The sequence below is a fragment of the Gouania willdenowi genome, chromosome 16 (genome assembly GCF_900634775.1).
Source record: "Gouania willdenowi chromosome 16, fGouWil2.1, whole genome shotgun sequence".
Lineage (NCBI taxonomy): Eukaryota > Metazoa > Chordata > Actinopteri > Blenniiformes > Gobiesocidae > Gouania > Gouania willdenowi.
In genome coordinates this window covers 29,264,484-29,283,094 of record NC_041059.1, presented here as the reverse complement: position 1 = coordinate 29,283,094, position 18,611 = coordinate 29,264,484, and the positions used below count along the sequence as shown (strand labels likewise).

Sequence of the window (18,611 nt, the reverse complement as noted above, 5' to 3'; positions counted from 1 at the left end):
TTTTTTTTTGTCAAGTTTTGCAAGTCATCTGATACTTTTACTTTACGTTTACCCAATAAATGCCTTTCCTTCCTTTTTTCCTGTACATTTTGCCTCTTCTGTTCCACATTTTTCACTATTTTATACTGCATTTTGCTCATTAAAACTACCCTTTGCCATTACATACCACCTGGTTCCTCTTTATTTGTCCATTTTTTGGCCACTCTTGACAACTTTTGGCACATTTTAGTCACTTGACACTCTTTTCTTGCCATGTTTTTGCCACTTTTGGACCATTTTTGGCCACCTGTTAGCATGTAATGCCTCCACTCACTTGTCAAAAAAAAAAAAAACAAAAAAAAAAAAACTAGCAGACTAGACTAGCCCACCGGGATGATGCCCAGTATGCCAGGTGGCCAGTCCACCCCTGGTAAAGACTGGTCTCTTCTGCTCACACAGACAACACTCAATAAGGCTGAACTGATCGTTCCAGTTTGGGCATAATAAGCTATCAAATAGAAGTTGTATCATTAGACTGGAACAAATTAGCCCAAGAAAATCCCAACAGACTCAAAACTTTAAGTCATATAGTCATAGTATAAGATTAGTTATACAATGAAATTGTCACGGTCCGGTGTGGGTGTGGACCCAAATGCAAGGAGAGATGGAGGCAGGATAGACGAGTAGCGTTCTTGGAACCAGTCCATGTTTATTCTTTAAGGCAAACTCCAAAATCCAAACTAAAATCCAAAAACAGGGGAGCAGGAACAGGGAGCAAGACCAGACACAAATGTACACGAAGAGGGAGACAACGAACCTGACAACATTACACAACGAACCAGCAACCACACAGTTAAATAGTGGAGGGCCTGATTAGGAATGGACCACACCTGGGTGAAAACATGAGGGACCTAATCAATCACCAACCAAGCACACAGACATCACTGGGGGGTGGAGCCACAAGCAGGAATCCCTGAAACACAGACAAGAGTTAACACAAGACTAGACTCAAAATAAACACAGACACAGAATAACTAAACTTAACCAACAGAACATGACATAACCCCCCCTTTAAGGAGCGGGTTCCAAACGCTCTCAAAACAAAAAAAATCTAACCACCCAAACACCAAACCAGGGTGGGTGGACGGGGGACCCGGAGGAGGGTCAAAACAGTTCTGGCGGCCTCCCATGAGGCGGAGCCGGCGAAGTAGGGGACCAGGAGTCCGCCGGACTCCTGGTCCCCTACTTCGCCGGCTCCGCCTCATGGGAGGCCGCCGGGCTCCTGGTTCCCCTGCCTGCTTGCCTCGCCGGCTACGCCTCATGGGAGGCCGCCGGACTCCTGGTCTCCAGCTTCGCCGGCCCCGCCTCATGGGAGGCTGCCTTTACTAAGGGTCAGACCCTCCTCCGGGCCCCCGTCCGCCCACCCTGGTTTGGTGTTTATATGGGTTAATTTTCGGTTTTGGAGCGTTTGGAACCGGCTCCTTAAGGGGGGGGCTATGTCACGATGGGGTTTTATTTTGGAGGGCAGGCAGGAGATCGTGGACTCCCTTCCAGCAGCTTTCTCCTGCTGATTGCCCTCCAGCTGCAATGGATTAGTGGAGTATAAATGTGGAGGCTTGGGTTCACTTCAGTGCTGGGACATTGCTACTTGCTGTTGCTTCTGGCTGTGACTTTGGTTCTTGGTTTTACTTTTGCTGTTTTTCTTGGGTGCTTCCCTGGACTGACCATGCCTTTGAGAACAATAAATACTGGTATGATGCACCTGAGCTCCGCCTCTGTCCCTGCATTTGGGTCTGCACCCACACATGCCCGTGACAGAAATAGTATAACCAGAGCAGCACAGGAGCAAATCTGAAAAAAGTATATTGTTTAGCAATAATTAATGCAGACAAAATATATTTAGGCTACAGAGTAGAAAACAAGGGGTTTCTAACATTTTATGTTGACTATTGATAAAGTACATGATTTTTTTTTTATTTTAATTTTCATATTTTTATCCAGTAATCAACATAAATAACCACTTTTACTTGTTTCATCCTTTGACAGCCCTTTGGGACATCTTGTTGTATCCAAACATACAATGTCAGTCAAAGCAGACAAAACCAACAGGATTGTTAATTGTGTACGTACAGATATCTATAACTTTCTTTGGTATCAGTGTTTACATATGCACAACACTTCCAGTTTTTAGGTTTGAAATCAGAGTTTACAGTACCAGGCAGTGTTATTATGTCATAATTGAAAACTTATTTCCAGGCTGTTTCTTTTTATTTTCTTGTATAGAGCAGATGGATGAACTGTTGTGGAATGGTCAGAGCATGTGTTATTGTTGTGTAGGGAAGTGATATCTGGGGCACTGTAGATGTTTTTACATACTTGGTACAATAGTTAAGGTTTGGCTTTTTTTTTCTGGGCTCGAGCCTCTATAAACAGCGAGTCTCTGTCCTGTCATTTCTCCTGAGTACTCATTGGTGTCCTTAAGTTGAAACTTAAACGTCTCCTACCTTTTTAAGTTACTGCTATAGCCTTATTATCTTATAGCCTCTAATTAAAGTGAAACCATGAACATTTACTATTTAAGAAGTTCTTGTCAAACTGGTAGCCCAGACTATACAGTACCTATGAAGTAGCTCACAGTTTGAGAAATGTTTCTGACCCCTGCACTAGACCAGTGGTTCTCAAACTTTTGTGACTCACGTCCCCCTTTTTCTTGTTTCTGAATCCAAGTACCCCCTTTGTCCTACTGCAACATTTTGCTTAGAATTCTACGAAAAAACAAACTACAGAGTATAATGATGGAATGAATGAGTGATAACACACATTTTAAAGAATGTCATTCATAAACAAGTGGAATGACAGTATTTAGTGCCTCCTGAATTGAATTATTTCTAGGGATGCACCGAAATGAAAATTCTTTGCCGAAACCAGAATTATTAGTATCATTGCATTTATGGCCGAGTGTGTAATAACCTTACTAAAATCAAAGCATTGCAATTGTATGAATTAATAGTAATGCTTCAAAGACAATAACAATCATCCAGACTCACACGTTCTGACTGTGGTACTTGAAACATCCTGTTCCAGTTGGTTGTTTTGGTAAATGAAAGCATTCTGGCCAAGAATCGAAAATGCACTTTTGGGCCATTTTCGGCCGCAAATTCTTAGTTGGCCTATTTTTTGGTGCATCACTAATTATTATTTCTATAGTTTTTTTTATCATTTCTGGTCATCTCCCGCCACATAATCAAGATAATTTCCATCATCATTATTATAAACACCATGTTTTTAATGCTTTCATTTGTTAATTTTCCACTCTCTCGCTCAAGTACACCCTGTGTTGCCATTGTGTGGGGGTACACGTACCCCCATTTGAGACACACTGCACTAGACTATAACTGAAACTAAATCAATTTGCTGTAAAAATTAACACTGCTGAACACCGGCCCAAAAATTAATAAAGTAAACATTGGTCCTCACGTCTTAAACATCAAACCGGACCACCGGATTTGTCCCCATCCTCCCGAGCCACTCCAGGCCTGATGGTAAAATACTTCCTCCATCTTATTTCTCTTTTACGCTTGCATTCCCTCTTCTCTTGTTGAAACTTAAGCAGCCTTCCAGCTGGGTGTGTTGCGTGTCAAGGAAAGTTAATCAGCCCAAAGTGGCATAACAACTCTGGCTGCTAATACGGTTCGTTTACAGCCAAATGAACCAAACCCAATGAAGGAGTGAATGAGGCACTGCTGTGACCACAGTGTGAGCTGATCAACTTGAATTGGCCTGATGTCCTATAGAGGAGCCGGAGGGTTTCCAATTTTCCAAGTTGACATCATTTTAAAAAGTAATTTACACTTACCGGAAAAATCGTATTCTTTCAGTGCTAGTTTTTTCCAAACTCCAACCAAGATGGCTGGAAGCGTGAGTTGACACTATTTCTATTTAATCTTTTTGGTCATCCGTCATTGTCTGCAGTAGCATTTTGTCCGTTCTACCTTTAGGTTCCTGTGTGTATCTTTTTAATGTTCATACTTCATACATAAACACATTCATTCTTATACAGGGTTTATTTCCTAGTCTTAAACATTTCAATAGTTACTGTAAAGGAGCCATGTTCTCAAAAAGGTAACCTTTGTTATCTTTCACAGTGAAAATAAAATAAAACAAATGTTGCAAATGTTCCACATGGGCAAACTTAAGGGAAGATAGTACAGTGATGCAGCAAAGAGTACGTGCACAAATGTTCCTGTCTTAAAGTAGCTAAGTAGAACTACTACGAACGTAAACTAAACTATTAGAAATGTATGGTTTAATGCAAATCAATACACAATTCACAAAGACACCCCTGTCCTGTCCTCCTGGAGTAAATACCATATATATATATATATACAGTATATGCCTTGTGTTCAGCCAGTCAGTGGTAAACCATTGAGATGACATGTAATGCAATGAGAAAAGCTGCTCTGAACTCATAAAGTAAATTTACTTTAGTGCCACAAAGTTGCCTCTCTTAAATCTGAACACTCGATCTTACCTGAAAACCCATAATAGTTTCATGTAATATATATAAAGACAAACAATGAATCAACGATGCAGATGAATGGTTAGATTTGCTTATTTGAAAACTATTTTCCAATCATGAAAATATCAATATTAGGCCTTTTAATAAAACATTGCGTGGAGACAACTTGAGATTACTAACTGTGTATTTTTTGTATTGGTGCTTTCTTGCATATTCTGGCTGCTCAAGAACACATACTGTATTTGCGAGGGCCAAGGAGCTCCATCCGAATTACAAAACATCAAAAACACTTCAACATGTTCTTATTTCTTTTTTAGAGTACAGAAGGAAATAAAAGTACCAGGAACATTGTGCAATCTCCTCACTTGGAAACCAGGGGGGTATGTTCATGAAACGTAGCTCAGGGTTTTAACTATCTTAAACCTGACAGTCTGGCTCAATTCAACCAGGATGAAACTGAAACAGCTGTTTCATCAAAAAGAAAACATCTAAGTTGTCATGGGGATGCAGTCTGTGCAGGCTTGTTTTACACTTTGACTAAAAACACATTTTTAATGTAGAAATAATGTTATAATCTAGAACATAAAGACACTTTACAATGAAGTTCAGAACATAGTCCTAAGTTTCATGTAAATTTCTTTTGATTAACTGCATTACTGTACAGAGATTTTTATTGTTTTTATTTGTTTGTTTCATTGGGATATTACTTTCATTAATATACAATGGCATTAATTAATGTTGTGCTGAAACCAATACTAGTATCGGGAGGAGTCCCGATACGGCACTAAAAAGCTGGATTGGTATCGGCAAGTGTTCAATCAATCAATCAAATTTTATTCATAAAAAGAAGCACCTTTCATACAACTAATGTAAACTCAAATTTCTTTCACATAATTAAAAAATACACCCACCCTGCACAAACGCTGTCCACCTCTCACAGACACCCAGGTTTAAGTAATCACAAAATAAGTAAATAAGTCATCTTTATTTATATTTATAGAGACAGAAAGAACAGTCACAAATAACATGGGCAACAAGAACGGGAGAACTGTGGGCCGCCAAGGGCATTGGAGACGCCCCGAATTTAAATGAAAAATGGGAACAACAACATGAGGGGAGGTGAGGGGGAAAAAAGCAGATAATGAACTGAGGACAATGGCACATGGCTGGGCACTGAAGATCCAGTTAAAGCGACATCACAATTAGCCATCTGCACCAGGAGCAAGACACAGACCGTCGGCACAAGACACTGAGACAGATCCCCCAGTACAGCCAAATAGTCAGATGTTCTGGGTTAGGTGTAGGTGAGGACCCGAATGCAGAGAGCGACGTAGGAAGCAGGCAGGTGTAGCATTGGTTGTAATCCATTTTTAATAATGAAACCCAAAAATCAAAAAAGACACAAAGAAGCAGAGGGAAAACTTGGAGCAGGAAACAAAACACAGCAGGACACGATGAGGGTAGACAGTACAATGATCCAGCAAACATTCAGTGTTCAAGCACTCCGCTAAATAGTGGAGGAGGCCTAATTGGGAAAGGGCCACACCTGGGTGGAAACATGAGGCAGCTAATCAGTCACAAATCAAGCACACAGACATCACTGGGGAATGGAGCCACAAGCAGGAATACTTGAAACACAGACAATAGGTTAAACACAGGAAGCCAGACTCAAACAGAATAAACATAGACACAGAATAACTGAAAGAGGATCACAAGGGCTAAAAAACAACAAAAATAAACAGAACCTGACATGTTCACTAACACTGAGGGCAACGAGACAGCACCACTGCAGCCATCTCTCCCTGAGAAAAACACTGGGATAGTAGTCTCAAATAACATAAAAGATAACAATCCTAAAACTATAGAAACAACATAAAACATAGCAATCCTAAAACTGTAAGAACAACATAAATCTTAAAACTACTAAAACTATAAAAACAACAAAGGATAACAATACAAACATGAGATAAAAATCATAAAATGAATAAATAGTTAAAAGCTAATTTGTAAAGGTGGGTCTTGAGCCTGTTCTTAAAAATATGAACGTTCTTTGCAACCCTGAGGTTCTCCGGCAGACTGTTCCACAGACGGGGGCCATAAAACTGTAACGATGCCTCACCGTGTGTGTGTGTGTCCTGACTGTAGAGATTATTAAAAGGCCAGTGCCGGTGGACCCCAGGGCCCAGGAAGGCTCATAGGGTAAAAGTAGTTCTGAGAAATAAGAAGGCCCAAGACCATTAAGACATTTAAAAACCAGTAAGAGAACCTTGAAATCCATCCTGAAACACACAGGGAGCCAATGAAGCGATTTTAAAATGGGTGTAATGTGTTCCCGCCTCCTGGTCTTTGTTAGGACACTTGCTGCTGAATTCTGTTGTAAATGTAAACTTGAAATATTCTTTTTAGGAAGACCAGAAAGCAGGGAAATACAGTAGTCAATTTGACTGGTGATAAAAGCATGCATTAGCGTCTCCGTGTTGGCCTGAGAGAGAAAGTCTCCTCCCTAGACACATCAACCCCTAACATGCTTTAACTACTGTATACCTTAAAGTAACTTACTAATTGTAAAGGGCAAAGTGTGAGTAAAATATTGAGAATAGTTAGTCCTTATTTCTAGTGTCCTTCATACATGGATGTGTGTCGGACTGTCGGTGTGTGGCTGCTGGAGGTTTAATGGCATTCTTGTTGCTCAATAAAAGAAGAAAGACCATTTGTTAACTGTCAGCTGGTTAAAGTCTGTCCCCAATCTCACCCGAAATAAAAAAAGCACTGGGCTGCTACAGCTAAAATAAAATAAAACCCAAACCACAGCACCTTCAGCATCTATACTGCTTTGTGTAGTTCTGTGATTTCTTTGATCTTTTCTTCTTGTTGGCCATTGGCTAACAAATGGAAAGAATAAAGTGAATTCAGATGATAAAATAATAATAAAAAAGAGGTATCTCTGTTTGTACTTCTTATGATGCGCTCATTTACAAATAAATGCATTGCAGATATAATAGTAGATAAATAAAAATCAAAAAAATGGGTTGATTTTTAGATACTCATTTTATATTAGCATCATTGTAATTCTAATATAACAGTGCAGTATCCATCATTAAAGTCAAGTCGAAGTCAAAGTCATCTTTATTGTCAACGTGCTGGACATACAGAAAAATCGAAAAAACGTTTCTCTCTGAGCAACAATGTAAACTAACAGTAGAAATATTTTAAAATTAATACGAAATACAAATGATAAAAATAAAAAGACTGATTTTCAAAAATTTCCAGATGCTGTGCAAAGATATTTCTGATTCAAAAAACAGCAGCAACAACAAATGTGCAGAAATTTCCCGGTACCGTGCAAAGATGGGCATTTCGAAAAAACAACAGCAGCAACAACAAATGTGCATTGACTTGTATTAACCGCAAGTAAATGAATATAAGCCACTAACTTAGTGAATGAAAATAGATATCACCATCTCAACCAATGAAACACCAGTGCCCATATTCACGAAGCTTCTCAGAGTTCCCTCAGAGAGCTCCTAGCTTAGCCTGAAAATGTCTAGCAAGGAATCTTAGCTTAAATTGATTTAGGAAGTTTCTGAGAGCAACTCTGAGCAAGAAGTTCACAGAAATGTTTTAAAAAGCTGTGATTGGTTGTTAGAAAAAGGGTGAAAGGAGCGCTTTGTGCTCCTAGTAATGAATGGAGAATAAAATCAACTGATCATACCTGGGCTGCATTAAGTGTGTAATCATGAAATGAATTTAATTGAGCAAAATTGTATTAATTTGTACACAGCTTAACATATTTGAACCTCTTTCACATGCTAATTATTATACTGATTTACTTATTGTTAACTCATTGACTGCCAAAGACGTCTAAAGACGTCAATTGTGTTTTTCGACTGGGGTTGCTAGGAGACAGTGTGACAAAGCTCTCCTGTGAATATCTGACTTGTACAATGATTTAGTGACCAACATGTAGGTGGCAGCAGCGCACCTTTAGATGAGAGATCACCCGTGATGGGCAGAGCTCAGAAGGAGAGGAAAAAAGTGGCGCTACGAGAGTCGATGCTGAAGTTATCAGCAGCTGACAGCAGCTCACACTTGACCAGAGCATGTGTGGAACAAAGTGGACTATTGAGTGTTGCGATGGTGAGAGAAATTTCTAAAAAAAAAAACCGGGGCAAGCGGTGAGACTCGGCATGTCCGGGAGAAGGAGGAAGTTGCGTGTGGGGAGAATGACGGGGGGGAGACTTGGAGGAAGGCCAATTCTGACCCAGATAGCAAAATAATACCAATTTTGCCGTAGATAGCCTGGTCTCAGTGTTGTTTTTATAGTTTTATAGAAGGAAAGCAATGTTAAAGTGTTTCTGAAGCAAAAAAAAACAAAAAAAAGTCACTGAAAGGTTTTTTTTCCAGAAATGTCTTTTTTTCTCAGCTTTTTGTCACAAAATTTGTGAGCCTCTATTCAACTGCTGATTACAGAAGAACAAAACAAGCTATAAACGACAACAAAAAAAAAAAATCTGATAAAAGTCTAATCTTTAAGAATCTTGTTTCAGATTTCAGATTGTCATAGTACAAAATATTCTGTGGGTCTTGAAAGATCAGTGAAAATAATCTAAAACGCCTGGCAATATGGGGTTGGCTGCTCCGAAAATGGCTGACAGTGAATTTAACTGTCTACATTGGTAAATTTACCGCTTCATGTATTTGATATTAATGGTGGACGCAGACACAGCTGTCAGTGATTACTGTGATTGCTGGCTCTCTTTTAAAAAGTGAAATACAAGAGTATTAAGTGGGAAACTGGGTCCTGATCACGGCACAAGGGAAGAGGCAGAGCTGGGACCTCATTGCCCTGATAATAATTAGGGTGTCGTTCCCTCTATTGTGTGTGCGAGGACGTAAAGATTACAGCACACAGAGAATGGAGCAAACACATCGCATAGCAATACAAGGCTGTTATTACGTTAAGCTGTGTGAGAAAATCAGAATCAAAATAGTTTTATTGCCAATTAGTTTAAAACAATACAAGGAATGTGACTTGGTGGATAGTGCGAAAAAACAAAAACAAACCAGAAACACTAAAATAATAATATTATTATAAATATAAGCCTGTAGTGCCTTATTAAATCACTGTCGCAGAGAATATAGCTCCGTCCTCTCTGTCTTTCTATCTGTTTAAGACACTTTTAGGCTTTTTAAAAATCTTAAAATTCGAGGAATTTTAAGATATTTTTAAGAGTGACATCACTAAGGGCTTCTTTTAGCCTTAGGATGTTTTGTGAATACAGACACTGGTTGTTCCTAAAGGCTTACTGCAATAGGACACCCGGGCACGTTAGCAGAGAGCTCCTAACTTAGCCTAAAAACTCCTAGCAAGGAGTCTTAGCTTAGGAGTGATTCCAGAACATTCTGAGAGAAGTCTGAGCAAGGAATAGACAGAAACTCCTATTTTAGTGAGAAGGTGTGTTTGACCCCGTTGCTAGATGTGAGTCATCATTTCAAAAGCTTTGATTGGTTGATCCTAAAAGCTAGATAAAGAAAATACTTTTGGTGATAATGGGCAAAGGATGGGAAATCGATAAGCATAATCATAAATTGTAATCTTATGAAGACTGTAATTGTAAATAATATTTCACATAAAAACAAATATCTGTTAAATGAATAGTAAGCTATACTTTAAAATTATCCTACAAAAGGTGTGAAAACTTAGGCCCACTTGCACAGTATTCAAATAGTGATATTTATATTAATTTGCTTATATTATTGCCATGCTGGTAATTTTGTAACTTTCAATATTTCAACTCCTGTAATGACCATATATGCCCTTTTGTGAGCTTGTAAAGTGCGGGCATCCAGCAGAAATGAAATGAATTTTGTCAGAATATGACGTTGTGACAATGCTGTCAGTGTTTGGTTGATGTCCCTGCTGATGGAGGGTTGTGGCAGACCCAAGTCATCACTGCTGCATTGTTGCATTTTCTCTGTTGCCAAATACATTAGTGTTGTGATGACTTTGATTTTGGGTGGTATTGAATTGTAGCGTTGGGTTGGAAAAGTAAGTGCATCTCAAATGAGATCAACCACAAACATGATTCCTGCACAATCCAATCTGTGAAGCTTCATTAATTCACTATCGTCCAGTGTTTGGAGAATATCTCTCCTGCCTCTTCCGTCTGCCATTTTGTCTTCTGCTTAGATAATTCCTAAGCCACTTAAAAGTCCTCTTCCCTGCTCGTAACAGATCTCACCATAGGAGCACTCTTAAGAGCTAAGATTCTTTAGGAATAACTTTTATCTGTACGAGGATCTACTCTTCACTTTCTGGGGAAATTCTAAGAAAACATCATGATTCTCAGAATTTTCTTAAAATTTGGCCACTAGGAGCAACTCTTTGCACTAAGAAGCTTTAATAATACGGCCCCTGGACTGTATTAAGAAATGTGTAATCATGAAATTAATTTAATTCAGCAAAATTGTATTAATTTATACACACTACAGCTTAACATATTTGAACCTCTTTCATATGCCGTTTGGCAATTATTATACTGATTTACTTATTGTTGTTAACTCAGTGACTGCCAAAGACGTCTAAAGACGTCAATTGTGTTTTTCAGCAGGGGTTGCTAAGAGACAGTGTGACGAAGCTCTCCTGTGAATATCGAGCTTGTATAATGATGTAGTGATCAACTGGTGACATGTAGGTGGCAGCAGGGCACCTTTGGATGAGAGATCACCCTTGATGGGCAGAGCTCAGAGGGAGAGGAAAATAGCTTACAACACAGAAAATAGTGCTATTGGAATTGATGCTGAAGTTATCAGCAGCTCACAGCCGACCAGAGCATGTGTGGAACTAAGTGGACTATTAAGAGTGTCGCGATGGTGAGAGAAAATGATAAAAAAAAAAACGGAGCAAGTGGTGACACTCGGCATGTCCTGGAGGAGGAGGAAGTTGCATGTAGGGAGAATGACGGGGGAGAGACTTGGAGGACGGCCAAAATACAGTAAGCAAACCATTCAACTCTGACCCAGAGAGCAAAACAATAATAATGTTGCCATCAAAAGCCCAGTCTCAGTGTTGTTTTTGTAGTTTTATAGAAGGAAACCAATATTGAGGTGTCCATAAAGCAAAAAAATTAATTGTTTCAAAGTCACCGACAGGTTTTTTTTTCCAGAAAAAGCCATTTTTCTCAGCTTTTTGTCACAAACTGGCGATTTATGTGAAACTTGCCTCTATTCAACTGCTGATTACAGAAGAACGAAACAAGCTATAAAAAAAAAAAAAAAAAATTCTGATGAAAGTTTCAGATTTCAGATTGTCATAGTACAAAATATTCTGTGGGTCTTGAAAGATCAGTGAAAATCATCTAACCTGGCAATATGGGGTTGGCTGCTCTGAAAATGGCTGGCAATGAATTTAGCTGTCTGCGTTGGTAATTTTACCGCTTCATGTATTTGATATTAATGGTGGACATAGACACAGCTGTCAGTGATTACTGTGATTGCTGGCGCTCATTTAAAAAGTGAAATACAAGAGTATTAAGTGAGAAACTGGGTCCTGATCACAGCGCAAGGGAAGAGGCAGAGCTGGGACCTCATTGCCCTGATAATAATTAGTGTGTCGTTCCCTCTATTGTGTGTGCGAGGACGTAAAGATTACAGCACACAGAGAATGGAGCAAACACATCGCGCAGCAATACAAGGCTGTTATTACGTTAAGCTGTGTGAGAAAATCAGAATCAAAATAGTTTTATTGCCAATTAGTTTAAAACAATGCAAGGAATGTGACTTGGTGGATGGTGTGAAAAAACAAAAACAAACCAGAAACACTAAAATAATAATATTATTATTATAGATATAAGTCTGTAGTGCCTTATTAAAACACCAAACAAGACTGAATATGGTAACAATATCAAAGGAATTAGTATTTCTGTCACAATATTTAAATATATTAGCGCAATGCCCGTAGGAAGTATGTCTTGCTAGACATAGAAAAGTGGAAGGTTAAGTAGATTTTTCATAGATGGTTTAAATGGGAGCTTTAATTCCTCTTTAATTGAGAATAAAAGTAAAATCCACTTTAAACTGACCTTGTAAACACTCAATTCCTAATGCAAATTTAATTCTGAATTAAACACTTCACATTTCTGTGCAGTATCCTGTGGACTACAATGCTGTCACTGGCGAAGCTATTGTTGAAACCAAGACCCCAAGAGAGACAGTTAAACACATTTTATGTGTTCGTCGGGAAAAATAAGATATAATATAATTATATAAGATATAATGTCTCGCGATGAACCCTGAGTGGCGGCACAAACCTTGAGCAGCCCCCTCCACAAAGACAGGTTAGAGAGCACAGTAACAAAAAAAAAAAAAAAAAAAAAATTAGTCATTTTTAAAAGCCCTTTCTGCAGTCACTCCTGTAGATTCTACGCAGCTTTCAACTTATCCCGAGATACCATGACTACCTGTCATTGAGCTGTTCTAACTTATACTGAGTTAGCTTCACTACCTGTCAACATTGAGCTGTTCTGCAAAGCAGCATTTAAGACAATTTGATGAAATGATTCGTGAACGGTATCATTGCGGTCCAAACAAATCAGACGTTGCACACCATTGAACCAAGCAGCAGCCATGTTGAAAGTCTCTGGTCGGTTTGATCCTGATGCTCTGAGATATTTGAGACACAGGCACACACACACACACAGGTTCCTTGCTTTATAGATAAGATGTTTGTTAAGGATTTTTGGTGACTGTTAAAGAGATTTTATAGTACAGTACAGACTGGGCATGTGAGCACCTGTCGAGGGCTGAGCTTGGTTTGTGCTTTAGGAGGACTGGAATTAGCTCTTGTACCACATATTTCACCTGTATTATCTGAATAAAGTTGGTGTGGAAGAAAGGATGAACGGAAAAGTGGAATTTGTATGGAAATTTGGAAAGCTTTAGTTTAATTTCTGATGAACACATGGTAAAACATCAATCATTATTAGGCTTTGATTATGCATGGGTTTTACCTGCTACCCCTGCTTCAAGATGATTCTAAAAGAAAAGAGAAATGTTTTATAAAATGGAAACTGCAGCGCTCCATGTGACTAATGGGAATAGAACAGTTTTCCTCTTTTCAGGCAATGATAATCCACTTACATACAGTATGAGCTACGTGATACAAAGAAGTACATGTGACTCAAACTTTCATCCTCCTGGAAGGTTGTGCAAACACACTAAATTAATATATTTAACTCGAGTGAGGCAGTTCATATGATGTCATCACGATCCAAGAGGTCACACAAAGATTCACAGTGATTGGCAGTAAGCCTTTATATATTGGAACCAAAGACACTGACCACACAGAGAGACTGCATAGTCATGATTGAACATTTCTTGTTAAAAAATAAATGCCATTAATGTATACATTGATTGCATTTATTTTGTAGTTGCTCATATTATTTATAAAGAGGAACATCTGACAAGTTTAATTACCTGCAAAAATTAAACAAAACATGGGTTAACTAATGTAGCTTTGTTCAGTCTGCGTGTTCAAACAGACCAGGGTGACGTATAAAGGGTTGGGCCTTGGTGGAAAAGATACATACTGCACTTACATATGTATGTATATCTCCCTGTGCTTGACACTTGTCACCTGTTCTGTGCTTATGCATACACAGCAGAGATAGGTTAATGGAGGTAATCGTGCTGCAGAACACAGAGTAAAGTGAGTGTGTGTGTGTTAGGGGTGGGGAAGGTGGAGGGGTTAATAAAAACAGAGAGGGCAGAGAAACAGAGAGGCTGAGAAAAGGAAGCTCAAGCTGGAGGGGGCTGCATGCTAATTGGAGCCAAATGGACAGCAGATGAACTGGTTCACCGTGTGGCCTAAACACTAGTCTTTTTTAACAGATCTCTCTGGAAACACTTTGTGTCCAGTTGAGTTGATGTCACTCTTCGCTATCTCTTAGTGCTTTTGTGGGGGCAGCTTTCTTAAACCTCAAAAAGGCGTTGGATACAGTAAATCTTAGGCCGTGGCTATTGATACAGAAATGTATGAATAGACTGCCAGCCTATCCGTATGCAGCGCCCCTCATTGGCCAGTTTAGGTGACCTGATAGGTGCACCACATGACTTAAAGTTCTGTCAGTTTTATTTTAGCTCATATTTAATTTTAGCTACCCCGCTAACCCTTTTATATTAGCCCTAACCCAGGAAATACCCTAAAATGTTCATTTTTTTGTAAATGTATTTTTAAAGGTGGAATTTGCCATGTCAAATATGTTAAAATGAAAAAAATATATATGACAAAAGTGGGATTCAAACCCACCGCAGCAGAAGGAAGAATTTTTGAGTCAATCACCTTAGACCACTCAGCCATCCTGACACTGAAAAAATACAGGCACATTACACTTATGTATTAAAGGTCTGGAAAACGTACCCATAGTCCCGGGGCCTATTGCTACGGAAACGCTTGCTTTTTTTTATTACTTCAAGCGACTCCAAATAATGCAATCACATTTAAATGGGCAAACACAATATAGTAATAGTTAATCATGGTAAATCTATGTTCCATATTTCTACTCATGTCCTTCAAGTCATATTTGGATCTTTTTTATTTAGTCTGCATTAATGATGACCTTTGGTATGCCCTGATGTAGTAATGCAGTCATATGCCGATGACACCATCCTTTGTACTCAAAGGTCAGACAAAAAAGGAGGAGGCAGCCAAACAAAAGTTCTGTCTTTTTTTCTTCCCAGAAATAATGTACCATCATCGGCTGTTGTATCGTATTATGCAGTGTATCGTCCAACCCTAACTTGCTATGAGCAATGCATTTTAGGGTTGTGATAGAGGTCAAATATATAGATCACCTGCCTCCCACCTTTATTTTAGACTCATGTCTTGAATATGTGCGAAAATCAACTTTCTCACCCCGAAAGTACATGGACTTTTTCTTTTTGCATAACTCTATTTTATTTTATTCAACAAAATATTGTATTATATATTATTATTCAAGTTTTGTTCATTGTTTCATGTTGTAATAGAGGGTGTTTTCTTTTTCTTTTCTTAACCCTTTTTTTTTTTGCATTTTTTTTGTTAATAAAAATATTTTTATTCAATTTTGAGGTCTTTTTTTTATTCCTGTGGTTTTGAAAAAATGGTATCAAGTACCTTTCCTGAGTATCGGTATCGAGTTGAACATTTTAGTATTGCGACAACCCTACTTGGAACAAATCTAACTCAATATTCTGATTATTGCTTGCTAATTAATTAAATTGCTCTTTCCCATTAAAGGCTTTTATAATGCCAAAAACAAGCAGTGTTTGAAATAACGGCGTTTAAAATAACGGCGTTAGGTAATCGCGTTTATTTTTCAGTAACGGGGTAATCTAATTAATTACTTTTTACGATGTTACAAAGCCGTTAACGTTACTGAACGTTATATGCGGTTTCGTTACATGCATTGATTGAATAAACTGTAATTTGAAAACACGTCGGGCTTCATACGCAGCTATAGTGAGGAGGTGGGTTAAAAACAAGGTGAGCGATTATGATTGGCTAAGGCGGCGTCATGTTTCATGGTAGACAATCAGAGCCACTGTTTTTACACATGTGCCAGCACACGCGCCACACACACACACTACAGATTTGATGAATCAGCAGAGATGGTGAGCGTGGAGCAGTCTGATGAAACGTTGTCATTTTTAAGGTGACGATACAAACACTACTTTAAATGAATTGTGGTCAAAGGCAAGAACGTGCATATGAAGTGTACATTATATCCAGGAGTGAAGACTTTGTCAACATCCTTTGTAAGAAACTCTATTTTAATGAAGCACCTCACAATGACACACACATCTAAAAAATCTAAATTATTTGATACATAGCAACTTTTTTTTTAACAGTAACGCATATAGTTACTTTTCTTGGTAATGAGTTACTTTTATCATAGAGTAATTCAATTACTAACTCAGTTACTTTTTGGATCAAGTAGTGAGTAACTATAACAAATTACTTTTTTAAAGTAACGTTCTCAACACTGAAAACAAGTAACTAAGAACTATCTTAGCGAATGAAATAAAGGGAAGGGATGCCGACTTGCCAACAGCACGTTTCTTCTGGAATATTATTTTCGAGTTATATGTTAACTGTTCGGTTACACCTATCTCAAACTATCAATGACAAAATTGTTATTCATCAAAATTGTATTTTTTTTTAACCTGTGGGTGGAAAAAGTTGTAACGAAGGAAAAACCCATGCAAGCAAAAAAATCTTTGGCCAAAAATAACTCATATAAGGATTGTTTCCCTTCTTGTTAGCTTTAAAGGTCCAGTATTATGGTATTTTCTACCCATCTCCAATTGTTCTAAGAACCCCAACAACATAGTATTTGAGGTGTATTTTCCCAAACTCACGTGTTTTCTGAAGTTTTAGCCCTCTGAAAAGTCACTTTCAAACCACTCCTAAAAACAGGCCATTTTTTGGGCCATCATGCATATGCATGAGTAGGCGTTAACACACGCTGCTTCAGTCACTTCCTCACCTCTTCTCACAACAGAAGTAGTCAATTTAGGACGATAGTCCATTGTTTTGTCCAACAGCTGCATCAGATCATCCCATAAAGGCAATACAAGGAGATGTAACGCCTGCTAAAATTGAAACTGATTGTGAACGCTCATGCTGCGCTTCGGATTATCTATAAGATAATAACTGTGATATTAACTGTAATATCACCCTGCCTTCTCTTTGTTTGTTTTACCTGTGAGGTAGTTTGAGAGGTTAACTAGGCTATGTAGGGTAGGAGGAGGGAGGATTGTCAGGAGGAGTTGTTTCTGCCTTATGAGTCATAAGGTGAGAAAAATCCAACTCGCTTGTTTGGAGCTGACTTTTTGCAAAATGTGGAAGAGCAAGGTAGACAATATTATAGCTTTACTTAAGCTGACCCCCCCACCCGCCACAAAAAAAACAAAAAAAACAGCACAAATAGTAAAATCACAGAAATATCGAGAAAAGGGCCTTGTGGGACGGTCGACTAAATCCTCGGCCATAAGGGGTTGTAATGATGGATAGCTACGTATATGAAAAGGAGTATCTAATGTTGGTTTTCAAGTTTAAACCAGTGAGTTGTGAGTCTCCACTGTTTCCAGTTGTCAATCAAAGCAACAGATGTTCGCAGGCACACGTGTGCAAGGTATTTGATAAAAAGGGCTATATTTAACCCCTTCGTCAAAACCAACATCAAGTGTGATCAGCATTAGAAAGAATGTTAATATTAACTGCTTTAATCTCATTAAGGCACAGGCTCACTGTGGCAGAACCATTACGGATGGATTACTGCAAGGGGTCATCAGAGATCCCCCAAAGGTCAGACACTAATTAGCCTGCTAGCTGTTACCTGGAGTAGTCCTTCTTGGAGTTAGTGGACAGCCAATTCAAGTTACTGGGGTAGATGGGAAACAACAAATGCAAACAAAATACAATTAAGTAATCAGACAGTCTTATAGCAGCAGCTTAATGCATTTAAGCAAACAGAAGTATAGTCTCGTTAGAAATAACTCAATTCAGGAGCCACTAAATCAGTGTTTGTCAACATTGGGGTCTGGACCCCATGTGGGGTTGCCTGATGTTTCTGAAAATTTCAAAAAGATTTTGGAAATTTCAACTGTATTATTCCTTTTTTTTTTTTTTAATTAAAACAACACATTCTGAAACAACTGTATTTCTATACTTCCACTTTGTGGATCTAGTTAAATTATAGTGCAGTAAATATACAGTACATATGAGGTCAAACATGATCAACAACTAATTCTAGAAAAAAATGTCTTTGGGGTCACCAGAAATTCTTGATATCAAAATATTCATAACTAAGAGAAAGGGGTACTAGAGCCAAAAAAGTTTGAGAACCCCTGGTCTAGTTGACCTGCAGTCAAACCTAGCATGAGAATAAGAAAATGGGGGATTTAAATATATATTTTTTTACAAGTCTTCACAAGGGCTTCAATGCTTTTAACATGTGAAGCGCATTGCACTGCCTTCGCTCATATGAAACGTGTTATACAAATAACAAACAAGATAATTGCATTGCTTTGCTTGCCAGTAGTGGGCTGTTTAACATGGCTACATTTGCAGGGC

General features: G+C 38.5%; 1 long non-coding RNA gene across 1 annotated transcript; it reads left to right on the top strand.

Moving 5' to 3' along the window:
• The first annotated feature begins 2,520 nt into the window (after nt 1-2,520).
• Nucleotides 2,521-18,405, top strand: LOC114478537 (uncharacterized). The gene is made up of 3 exons (XR_003675866.1): nt 2,521-2,650; nt 17,061-17,066; nt 18,395-18,405. It is a non-coding gene; the product is annotated as an uncharacterized LOC114478537 (long non-coding RNA).
• Nucleotides 18,406-18,611: the final 206 nt, after the last annotated feature.